This window comes from Sminthopsis crassicaudata, chromosome 3 (assembly GCF_048593235.1).
Source record: "Sminthopsis crassicaudata isolate SCR6 chromosome 3, ASM4859323v1, whole genome shotgun sequence".
Taxonomy (NCBI): domain Eukaryota; kingdom Metazoa; phylum Chordata; class Mammalia; order Dasyuromorphia; family Dasyuridae; genus Sminthopsis; species Sminthopsis crassicaudata.
The window spans coordinates 147,682,785-147,696,070 of record NC_133619.1 but is presented as its reverse complement, the minus strand read 5'-3'; positions in this window follow the sequence as shown (position 1 = coordinate 147,696,070).

Below are 13,286 nucleotides of genomic sequence, written 5' to 3'. Positions count from 1 at the left end.
CCTTATTAACTCCGTATCCTTGAGCCAAATCCAAAGGGGTTGCAGGGGAGCTCTATTTAACTCTGAACCTGCCACTAGACCTCAATTAAACCCTAATTTCATTTAGGTACCCCAATTCTAGACCTCATCAGTAGGATCTCAATCTACATTTTCCTGGTTCCACGAAACTGAGTTCTTTTATTCACAACCAACATGGTGCCTCTGGATGAATTATAGGAAAGTATAAGCTGGGGAGGGAGGAAGGAGGGAGGAGGAAATCAATAAAAAAATAATCACAGAATCACATTATTCCTAAATTGGAAGGGAATTATTGGGGCAACTAATCCAAACTGTAGCAGTTAGAATGTAAGGTCCTTGAAGGCAAGGACTATTTTTGCTTTTCTTTGTATTCCCACCAGTATATTTGGCCCTTATTCAGTCAATCATGTATTCATGACCACATACTCATGGAGTTTTCTTGGTAATTATACTGAAGTGATTTGACATTTTCTTCACCTGTGGATTAAGGCAAACACGTAAAGTGACTTGCCCAGGATCATACCCTAATAAGTACCTGAGGATGGATTTTTAACTCAGTTTTTCCTGACTCCAAGGGCAGCTAGATGGCACAGGATAGAGTAACAGTCCTAGAGCCAGGATTTCTTCCTGAGTTCAAATCTGGCCTCAGATACTTAACAATTGTGTGACCTTGGGCAAATCACTTCACCCTCTTTGCCTTAATTCCTTTATCTATCAAATGAGCTAGAGTAGAAAATTACATACCATTCCAGTTTCTTTGTTAAGAAAATCCAAATAGGGTCCAAATGGACACAACTGAGAAATGAATAACAACTCACTGATTCCATCTAGGTATTCTTACCTGGCATTTACTAAACACTTATAAATGCTTGATAAGTGACCACCTAGTATTGATCTGAAGACTTCTAGTGAAAGGAAACTCACTAACTTCTAAGTTAACCCATTTTACTTTTGAACAGTTCTAATTACAAGCACATTTTTTTCCAAATGGATCCTGAAATATATTAATTATTGAAGAGGAATTACATATGCTGTTTTTCTTAAAGAATAATACTAGAAGCATGTTGGAAGCTTTAGAACAAGCCCAATTTCTTTTCAACAATCTACATGTTTCAAGGCTTCTTCTACAATTAATATAACTAATGCAATTCTCCATTTTACCCAAAGGATAGGAAAAACTGCCTTGTATTTGTGGGGGAGATCCATTTTCCAAAGCAACTCCACAGGCATTATTTAATTCTTTTTTCTCTATGAAGAGCTTCCATAGACTTTCAGTGTACTCAGAGACAAAATCTGTCCTATTTCTATACGGAAACACCAAGTATAATTCTAATTTCCTCGAGGTCTGAGTAACATTAAAAACAACAACTCAACAACAAATGTAGAATAAAGGAAACTTTGGTTAAAGGTGGAAAAAGGGCATTCCTACTTGTGAGAATATGTGATTACACTGAAACGGAATCTATTAAGTGAAATTACTATTTGCTATTTTAAATGCATCACCCCATGGGGGAAGTTAATCAAGTCAGACTAAATAGTCATATGGAATATAATCTTTAAAACCATATCTAACACCCAAGCAAAGTGTACCTTCTGCCAGTCTTCTTTAGAAGTTGTATATGGTAATACCCACATGCTGATATTAGCCCATTTGTAAATGGTTGAATTCCCATCAAAGTGGCAAACAGAGACTGACAAATGTAAAGAATAGACAAGCTTACGAAACATTTAAAATGCTCTGGAAACATTCTTTTAAAAAAATTCAAAAGCAGTTAAGTAAAAAACAAACAAACAAACAACAACAACCCATAACAACTCCCAAAACCCAAATTAATATAAAAATCTCATTTGCCTCCAGGAAAGCTTGTTAAAAGCACATTGCTAACTGAAAGCATTTACAAATCTTATCATTAAATTAAATTATTTCTCCAGCATCTAGAAATGGAATCTTAAAAACATCAACAATTAGCTTTAGAGTATTTATACACATACTTCCTCTTTCTTTCCTTCCCTTCCCAATTAATCACTATGCAAGGAACAAGGAAAACCTTTTTGATGTCGTCACAAATACCACTGAAAATAGCAGTGATAGGGGGCAGCTAGGTGGCACAGTGGATAGGGCACCAGACTTGAATTCAGGAGGACCCGAGTTCAAATCTGTCTCAGACACTTAACGCTTCCTAGCTGTGTGACCCTGGGCAAGCCACTTAACCCCAGCCTCAGGAAAAAAAATAATTAAAAAAAAAAAAAGAAAATAGCAATGATCAACTAAATAAACTCCATTAAATGGAAATCAAAATTATCAAATCTAGGCATAATTTACTCCTTTGCTGATTTTTGATGAACATTAGCCACCTACCTAAGTAACATTAACCAGTGAACTGAGCATATTTTTACTGAAATCTCTTTCTTATCCTTTGGTTGTAATGACTACCAATTAAAGATCTTAGAGAATAATTCAAAGTAGTGATTCATTCATCTTTATACATTTGTATATTAACTCTTTTGCATTCTGGTTTCACATCCATCACATTTTACCAAATATGACAAATCTTGAATTCTTGATACTTTGAAATTAAGAGCTCTTCAAGGAATTGTGTCGTGTTCTGGTTATACCTACCAAATTCAAGTGCTTAAACTAAATAATCATCACAGAAAATGTACACACAACACAGACACACACACACTCACATACACTCACAGAGTCTCCATATTCTCGTGGCTGGACATGCTGGAATTTTAAAATTTTGTTCACTGCCCATGGTGACCTCGGTATTTTCAAAAAGAACAGGGAAAAAATCTGATAGAGTGACGAGTTAAAGTAACCTTACAGAACAAATAAACTAGCAAGTGTATCTAATAATTGCCTGGGTTCAGCATTTTTCTGCGATAAATGAGTAAACTTTAAATGTATCTCTGAGATGTACTATCACAGGCATTGCCATGGGCAAGTTTATCCAATGATGAAACAGCAAGGCCTAGTGAGATAAAGATGATAGAAGGGGTACTATCAGGTGGCAGCTGGGTAATTACAACTCTCTATTTGGGCTCTGTGGTGATGCTGCATGTGATAAGTAGAGAATAATGAAGAAAAAGGAGTAGTGATAATGCAGGAGCTAAATGGTAGAAAATGGCCTATCATAACCCACAGCCCTCTGAGTGCCTATGGGGACTTTGAACTGTCTTCTTCAGTTTTCAACCACAGAAAAAATACTCTCTCTTTCTTCTTCCTTTGCTAAATTTATGTCTGGTGGGACAAAAGGAAAAACTGAAAGGAAATCAAGAGTATGTGAAGAGAATATGACCTTTGCAAATAACTCTGAAGGTCACTGTGTAATTATTCTAAAATAAAAGTATCCTGTAATCTTCTCCGCACCCACAAAAGATGCAAGAACATTTTTTTAATGTGATTCTGAACAATTTTGTTTGGGGATCATGGTTTATAAAAGGTCAACTAAAGTATTTCTAATTATAGTTTGTCAGGCCCAGCCTCAGAAGAATACAAATGCCATTTGCTACTATTGAGTCGAACTTTGATTAAAGCAAGAGACAAGCCAAAGACAAATGCATTACATGTAAGAAAAATGCCGCTTCCTGTACAGAAACGGCCAGAATTAGAGTTCAGAGATTTGGAACAAAACATCCATGACAAAATCCCAGCTGGGAAATAGCTTAACCTGGCCCTTTTGCCACATGTACCATCCTAGCAATGTATTTTATGATAACCATGGGGAAATATTTAGAATATAATTTTTTTAGATTATTTTTAAGACAAAAATTTAAAGTTTTGCTGTGATAGATTTACTCAAGGAAGAAAAGGAGGGAAATGATGAAAATGTTATTAATTCAGATCCTGATTTGAGGAGTCAATGGGACTGTCTGCAGTCATGAAAAACTGTCCCTTGACCTCAAAATGACTCTGGTGAAGGCTATATGACCCAAAGAACCAGGCTAAAGGAAATAAGTTCGAAACATTTCTTGTTCTCTCCCCACTCCAGTTTATTCCCCACTCAGCTATCAAAGTGATCTTCCTAAAGCTCAGGCCTGACAGTGTCATTTCTCCATTCAATAAACTCCACTGCCTCCTTATAACTCCAAGATACAATATAAAATCCCCCCTTTAATTGAAAAAAGAAATATAGCCATATAATGATAAATAACACTGACTCTTGAAGGCACAAGTTTTGTACAATCCAGATTTGGAAAGAAAAAGCATAACCAATAATTGTGATCAATATGGACATTTTTAATAATTGCTTTTCTAAATCATATTTTTTCAGCTTAAATATATAATCTAAACTTATCTTTTTACCAATATGATGCTATCCAGATAAAATATATAGATCGACCACCAAAAAACATCTATACTAATTTTTATCCTTAAATTTTCCATTATAAGGGGCAGCCAGATGGCGCAGTGGATAGAGCACCAGCCCTAAATTCAGAAGGACCTGAATTCAAATCTGGCCTCAGACACTTAACACTTCCTAGCTGTGTGACCCTGGGCAAGTCATTTAACCCCAATTGCCTCAGGAAAAAAAAAATTCATTATACAGCCACCACTTAGTTTATCCTTTTTTTGCCTAAACCACAATAATACCCTACTAATACCCTGTTTTAGATCTCACCACTCTTCACCCTATCCTCCAAACAGCTGTGGAACTGATATTTCCAAAGCAGAGGGTGTTTCTCCTCTGCTCAAGAACTTTAGGATAAAATATAAATTGCACTGTTTGTAATCAAAATCCAACCCATCTATTCTTTTTCTTTTTTTTTTTTTTAGTAGTTTTTATTTACCAGATATATGCATAAGTAATTTTGCAACATTGACAATTGCCAAACCTTTTGTTCTAATTTTTCCCCTCCTTCCCCCCCTACCCAAGATGGAAGGTTGACCAATACATGTTCAATATATTAAAGTATGAATTAAATACAATATATGTATACATGTCCAAACAGTTGTTTTTCTGTCCAAAAAGAATCGGACTTTGAAATAGTGTACAATTAGCCCGTGAAGGAAATCAGAAATGCAGGTGGACAAAACTAAAGGGATTGGGAATTCTATGTAGTGGTTCATAGTCATCTCCCAGAGTTCTTTCGCTGGGTGTAGCTGGTTCAGTTCATTACTGCTCTATTGGAACTGATTTGGTTCATCTCATTGTTGGAGAGAGCCACGTCCATCAGAATTGATCATCATACAGCATTGTTGTTGAAGTATACAATGATCTCCTGGTCCTGCTCATTTCACTCAGCATCAGTTCATGTAAGTCTCTCCAGGCCTTTCTGAAATCACCCTGTTGGTCATTTCTTACAGAGCAATAATATTCCATAATATTCATATACCACAACTTACTCAGCCGTTCTCCAATTGATGGGCATCCACTCAGTTTCCAGTTTCTGGCCACTACAAAGGGAGCTACCACAAACATTTTGGCACATACAAGTCCCTTTCCCCTCCTCAGTATTTCTTTGGGATATAAGCCCAGTAGCAACACTGCTGGGTCAAAGGGTATGCACAGTTGGATAACTTTTTGAGCATAATTCCAGATTGCTCTCCAGAATCAGCCCATCTTTTCACCCTCATCTCAGATTATTTCTTCTCATAAACTCAACAATACAGGTGAATTGACCTATTTTATTCCCCACTTATGACCTTCCATCTTCTGTCCTTGTGCAGAACAAAAGTAGGGGCTGTCTTCCATGTCTGTAATACATAATTTCCTCATCTCTATTTCACTGAATCCCTACTTGAATGTTCCATATGCTACAATAAACCTCTAGTTGACAGTGCTCTTTAACTCATATGCAAAAGAAATTATTTGTACTTTATTTTACATATATAGGTTCTCTATTACACTGTGCCATCTAGCTTAATAAATATTTCCTTCCTCTTGTATCTTTAACACCTACCAAATTACTTGGCATAGTGTAGTTCCACAAATGTTTATTGAATTATATTAAATTAAAAGGAATCTTTCACCATTACCAGGAAAGAACATTTCCATCTTCTAGGTGTTTGGGTTCAAGACTAAAATATCCCAAAAATTAAATAGATGAACAAGATTTCAGGAAAAAAATAGCAGTGACTTGAAGTTCTGTCAAACTCTGCTTAGCTTCTCAACATGAGTTGTCTAGATCTGTATCTTGAAAATTATTCATTTCTTGTTCTGAATATAGTAGCCACATATTGTCTTGAGTTGAGTTTAATTGGTCCTTGCTTGCCTAAGCAATTAATGTGCCATGTAAATCTGGATTTCATTACTCTATGGCTATAGCAACTTTTAGTATGGCCATCTTGACCAAATTTATTCTTATTTAAACCTATTGCCTGTCTAAATTGATCAGCTAGTAATCAGCTGATAACAGGCCAATTCAGGTGAAACAATCAATCTATCACTGTATGAAAACATTACTTACCATTTCCTTATCCATTAATTGGGTGCAACAATATCATCTCACTGAATTGAAAGGACTAAAGAAAAACAATTATAAATTCCTATGTAAATGCAAGATATTATATTGTATAATTGTAATTAAAGCCATTATACTGAACTTCCTCTTGGCCTCTTGATAGTTTGTATCAAATGTATAATCTAAGATCCCAATGAACTTACTTCAAAATTCAGATTATAGTATCTTTCCAGGATTTCTTTCTTCCTTCTTTCTCTTTCCTTCTTTCTTTCCTTCCTTTCTCCCTCCCTTCCTCCCTCCCTCCCTTTTTCCTTCTCTCTCTCTCTCTCTCTTTCAATAATGGGTGACTTTCTTTCCTACCCATATTTCAGAACATTCTCCTGGGGAAATAAACCTTCATGCATGTCACAATTATTCACCACTCCTCACTAGTCCCTTGCCAAAGTTCTCTTTCTTATTAAATACATTTGTGTTTAAGGAGTTGAAGACAAAAACAAGTTTTCCTAACAAGTCCAGATTCTGCCCTCAAGATACTCATGTGTGATGTTGTTAAATTTTAGTGGAAGTTACACATCTTAGAGCATAAAATTTGATCCTTTTAACAGGTAATTATGTCTCACTTATTTTCTGTTGTAAATTCTTTTGTTATCTTTTTCTATTCACCTGTCAGGCTGAAATGTACCTGATACTCTTATTAGCTTCTTGTATGTCCTTTGGAAAATGATGAAGAATTCATTGGTTATTTCCTAGTCCAAAATAACCTAGTTTGGCAGGAAAGGAATCAAGAATAAAAGAGTATATGTTAGCAAATTTTAAAAGTGCCCAAATTTACCTACTGTGGGTTTTTAATGTGCACAATTTCAAATGGACTAATCTTCACAGTCTCATTTTTTAAAAATAAGTTTACCTTCAAAAAATTGGTTTGGTTTGGGAAAACATACAACCAGAGCTCTAACTGAGAAAAAGCTTTGTCTTAGAGAAGAAAATTTAGAAAATACCAGCAGTATAATCCAGAAGAAAATCTCCTCCCTCTGCCAAGTCCTATTGCCATGGTAGTAAAGGTAGCAGTCTCATTCTTGAAAGACTTCCACTTCTCTTTAACCCACCATATCATCAGTGGTAACCTCATTTTGGGAGTGCTTCTTTCATCAACAGTTAGAAACTTCATGGTTATCACTACTCTTCCTTTCCTGCTAAATGAAAAAGACTAAGAAAACTTAAAACCTCCAAGTCACACTCTTAAAATAAGACCTGTACATCAAAAATCCATTTTTTTCTGTCATCAGGAAGACCAAATATCAACAAGCCACCAGTTTCCCAGGATGCTCCAAGCTTCTTGCTCCTTCTCCACCAATACCTGTCACTGTTTGATTCAGATAAGAATTATATAAAAAACCCAGCCTACTTCACTAATTTTATGCAACTAATTCTATCCAGGATCTCCATAAATTGTCCTGCATCCATCCTCCCTGACTTACCTTTCATATGTGGTAAGTCCTTCTTCTCAATAAAGCTTGCTTGCTTAATTTTCTCCCCACCCTTCCCATCTTGTGATCTATTTTATCTTGGGGTTCTTTGCCTCCCAGCTGCAACCATTTTCTTCCTAGAGAGAACTCCTTAGAGTCAGCTGTTTGCCCAGAACTAGTGGACAAAGGTTGGACTGAGAGACCTGTGCTCTTATTAGTAGGGATTCCCTTTTTCCTTCCTCTTCCAGGATTGTGTTTGGGAGTCATATCCTGAACTATGTGCCACTCATCTTTTTTCTCTATCAACATAAGAGAAGCTACCAACTTTCCTTACTTTTTAATCCCAAACGCATCAAATCACACTTGGGATGTTCCTTCTACTTCCCAGTGGCTAGGCGAGCCCATCTAATCCCTAGCTTGCTTCAGATTTTAAAATGTCAAATTTCATCTCTGTATACCTATCATCTACTTAATTAAATCAATTCTGTGAAAGCCTCAGCCAGATAAGAGAAGAAATTGGGTGGATACCATGCTCTTAGAAAAATAGTGTACTTTATTAATTCAAGAAATTATAGACTAAATATATTCCCCATTGCATGAAAAGCTTTATCCAAAAACTGAACCTTCCAGGGATGGATGGTTTTAGCCAAATGTAGAATGAGAAGGAAGGGTTTTTCCCCAAATGATTCTCCTAATATGACAGGTAGTCCCTGTTGAACAAAAATGCTCTGTTCTGGTGCAGTAATAAGAGAGGCACAAATGAAGAAGAAAGCTCTTTGTGACATCTGTGAGTGATATCTTACATTGCCTTCAAAAGCTGATATGATTTACCCTCTAACTTTACTAAGCTCCAATGTTTCAATTGGCTTAAGTTCTTTAAGTAAGATGAAGTAAGATGAAGATCAACTTGAGCTGATAGGAGTACTAACTCTTCTCAAGAAACTTCAATGGAGCTGTTGCCTCAGAGTATTTCCAATGAAAGTTATAATAATAGCTGAGGATTATAATGATAACAATAATCATCATTAATGATATTAATATTAATACTTGGTACTTACCCATTGCCTTTCATCTATAGACCTGAAAGCTCTTTTCACAAACATTAATTAAGCCTACCAACAACATGATTTTTTAAAAATCATGAACTTAAATGATGCTTGCAATCCTAAAGGGTATCAGGAAAGAATGAATGGCACAAAAGGGACAAATGACAAAGGCCTGTTTTCCCACCAAATTCTTCACTCTCACTGTAAACACTGCTATTTGTTCACTTGATCAAATGGCTGGTGAGATTGAATACAATTACCGGGAGACTACCAGTTGATTGAGTGGATGGCAGGCAGCTATGTGGAAAGCTGGAATCAACGGTTAGCTGTGATTACTGAAGCAGACCTCCCTTAAGTGTCCCTGATTAGGAAAGTTTCCCATGAAGGCAGACTGCCAAGGAAATGAAACTGTTTGGCCTTGAGGACCCAAATTCAGCCCACAAACACAATCAACTTTCAATAGGCCAGAAATTTGGATCCTAAAAACAATTTTGTGCTTGAGTTTAAATGATAGGAAAAATTGATCAGTAAGGTTTTTCCCAAAAATAGATGGGTCATATTTGGGCCAAATTGGCACATTTCTATTTTCTGAGTGAGCTCTTGGGTATCTGTTAATAGAAAAGGTGTGTGGAGATTATTGCAAATATAAGTTAAACAGGTGCTTCAGAAAATGACTGGTAAGCATAGGATGGCCACCTCTGCAATAGGTTTCCAGGGGCATTACTCCAAATTTAGACAGAAAAAAAAGAATATTGGTTTAATTTATAACCAATCAACAAATATTTATTAAGGACCCACTGTGTGCCAGATGATGTGCTGGGCACTGGGGATACACATATAAAGAATGAAACAATCCCTATTCATAGGAAAGACATCTATCTTTTGGAAGGTTTTTGCTTCTTTAAAGGAAGAGAGGGGCTCCATGACATAATAAGTTCTCTTATGAGCAGCCAAGAAGTTTTGCAATCAAGACCTACTTCTGATTCATATTGGCTGTGTGACACTAGGCAGATCACTTGATCTCTCAATGTCCAAGGCATTTTTCTAAAACTATAAGTCTAAATTATAGAGCAGTTGCTATTTGGTCAACAGTTGTTGAGTTGCATACTCTCAGCAAATTGTAAATCATCTAAACTCACCTTTTTTTGCTTTGTGTTTCTGGTATGTTTCAATTATTTTTCTTCAGAACAAAATATTTAAAATAGTTTCCATTTTTATAGCAAAATCCCATCAATAGTGAAGGAAAAGTAATTCACTATTTGGACACAAGCAATCCAATGATAAATTCAGAACATTGAATAAATGGATACATTCAGTAATATCCTGAGGTCCTCAAAATACCTAATTTTAAATCATTTTCTTTTTGTCCAGGTTGCTTGGGAAAATGTGATTAAGAAGATGACTCATAAAGAAAACTGCCCAAGTTTGATGAGCCACCATTTTGTCTGTCTAAGATAGTGTCTTGGTAGTAAAGGTGGAAGTTCATAAAACTAAAATGGACTCAATGTTACAGTCTATTCTCCTGATCCCATTAACCAATATACCTCGCTTGATTCTTGAGCATTCTCTAAGACCTTCATTACTTTCTAGTTGCTGTTTCATCTTTCACTCCTCCTCCATATTTCATTTAAATTTTTTTTCTGTCTATACAGTCTTAAACCTTGAAATTGGACTGGTGTGGGCCATGCTTAGATAACTCCATCAGCAGACTCTTACAGTGAAGATTATTGTATTTTCAAGGTCATCCTTAATTCATTTTTAGGAATTTAGTTAGCATTAGTGATACAATCACTAACAGGCTCAATCCTGATGTAATTTCTGAAAGAATAATAAATTATTTTAAAAAACAAGTCACAGAAGATAGTCTGTGACATCAAAAAGACATAGAGGAAAATTGTGATTTAGGCAATCTCTCTTTAGTAGATCCCAATTCCAGTTCCATTGCTATTTAAGTCTTCCTTTGGGGCCAATTTTTCCTTCTTCCAGAGGCATGATATGGTTGAAATGATGATTGTCAAATTGTATGCAAAGCATCTTTTAATAAGCCCACCTGCAGATAATATAGTACATAGTAGTGCTTGACAAATGCTTGTTGATTGATTGATTAAGGAGATGATTCCTAAAACAATTGGTATATGCTAAGGGTTAATGAGCCAACATTTTGGCTGTCCAAGACAGTTTCTTAGTAGGTAGAACTGGAAGCTTTCCCACCCTAGCTATCTTGTATTTATTCTGTGTTTATCACTATACACAGAGGGGTCTCAATAATCTGAAGCTTTAATAGTTTAAAACTGCACAAAAACTTTTGGGTTACCCTAAGTAGGTATTTCCTCCAATAGAATGTAAATTCAAGAGTGTAGGGATGGTTTGAATCATCACATTCTTATCTCTAGTGCCAAATATAAGGTCTGATGCATAATCAGATTTAATAAATTCCTATTAACTTCCTGGTTATCAAAATCTGATCTGATTCAGATCAGAAAAGGATCTGAATATTGAATTCAGTGCCAAATTAGGATAGTTCAAATTCAGACTGTTTGACTTGATATCAGCCTATAATATTGATCAATATCAATAATATCAATCAGTAATATTGAGTCTCTTAATTTCTCTGAGTCTCAGTTTTCTCATCAATAAAATGGACTTAATGACTGCTCAAGTACCCTGAAAGAGTATATTTTGGAATCAGTTATTTACACTGGGATGTATTGTTTCTCTTGGGGTAGTTGCATGCCGTTTTGTCTCTGGTTGTAGAGTAAAATGTTTTGCAATTACAAAAGGAATTTAGGACATGTAAACCAGTGAGGTAATTATTTGTAGGCCAGAAGTCCCCTCCTTTTACCCCATACTACATGGGGTAAAATCATACTACAAAGGTACCCATCCATCCACTTGCTCCAGTTATAGAAACACAGAGAGATTAAATACCAATCCCTGAAAAAGTCATGGTTGTTTCTTGTTTTCAAGAGGTAGCTAAAAATAACAAACTTAGTGGCAGGTCATTAGAAATATTGCTTTGTACTTATATAGTACCTTGACATGGCATATAGGGCCTTTCATCTGAGGAGCTCAAAGCATTTAATGAGCATTAACTCATTAATCTCTGTGAGGGAGGTAGCAAGCACTCATCATTCTTATTTTATAACTGAGGAAATTGAGGCATAGGGCAATTAAATGGTTTGCTCAAGGTTACCAATCAAATAAGTTGCTGTATGAACCAGCATGATTACCTATATATCTAAAAGAGAACCCTCTGCTCCATAGAGCTCACTGTTAGCTGTACTTCTTCCCATCAGACTGTTTCATAATTAAAGAAGGTGGATCCAGGGGAAAGAGGGATGAATTTGGAGCTGGATCTCAGACCCCAGCTCTGCTTCTTTCTTCTCTATGTGACCTTAGGCAAATTGTTTCACCTTTCTGGTCCTCAGTTTCTTCATCTGTAAAATGAAGGGGTTGAACTAAGATCCCTTTTAGTTGTAGAGCTAATCAACCCATCAATGAGCATTTATTAGGCACTTACTCTATGCCATCCCTATGCTATGTGCTGGGCATAAAAAGAAAAAGTTCCCTCTTCCCAAGAGGGAACTTATATTCTAAAGTGAAAACATAAAAATCAGAGCATACAACATAAATACAGCATAGATTCAAGGTAACCTTAGAAGGGGGTACCAAGATTAGGGAGGAAAACTAAAAAAGGTTTCCTGGAGGAGGTGGCACTTGAACTAAATCTTAAAGGAAGTCAGAGATTCTAAGAATCAGAGTTTGGGAGGAAATACAATTTAGGCATGGGGAACAACCACTCAAAGGCATGAATGGAAAATGAAATGTCATATATTACTAATAGCAAGTTGTACAGTATAGCTGGATCACAGAGCATATCAAGAAGAGAGAACATAGGAAAATTGGATAGATAAAGTGTGTCAAGGTTGTGATGAGCTTTATATGACAAAGAATTGGATATTGGATCCTGGAAGTGAAATGTTGTCCCTGGAACTTATTTGGCCTAGGAGGAAAAAGGGAAGCGGGGGGTGAAAAGATTGTAATGAAGAGAGACCTGAGGCAAGGAGATTAATAAGAAACTATTGCAAAAGTATAGATGAGAGGGGATGAAGACCTGAAGATGATTTTAGAAAAGCTTGGAAAGATTTACATGAACTGATGCTGAGTGAAGCAAGAAAAACAAGAAAACATTGTATGTAGTAACAAGATTAAGTGATGATCAACTGTGATGGATGTGGCTCTTCTCAACAATACAGTGAGTCAAGGCAATTCCAATAGATTTGGGATGGAAAATGCCAGCTGCATCCAGAGAGAGAGAATTATGAAGACTGAATATGGATCGAAA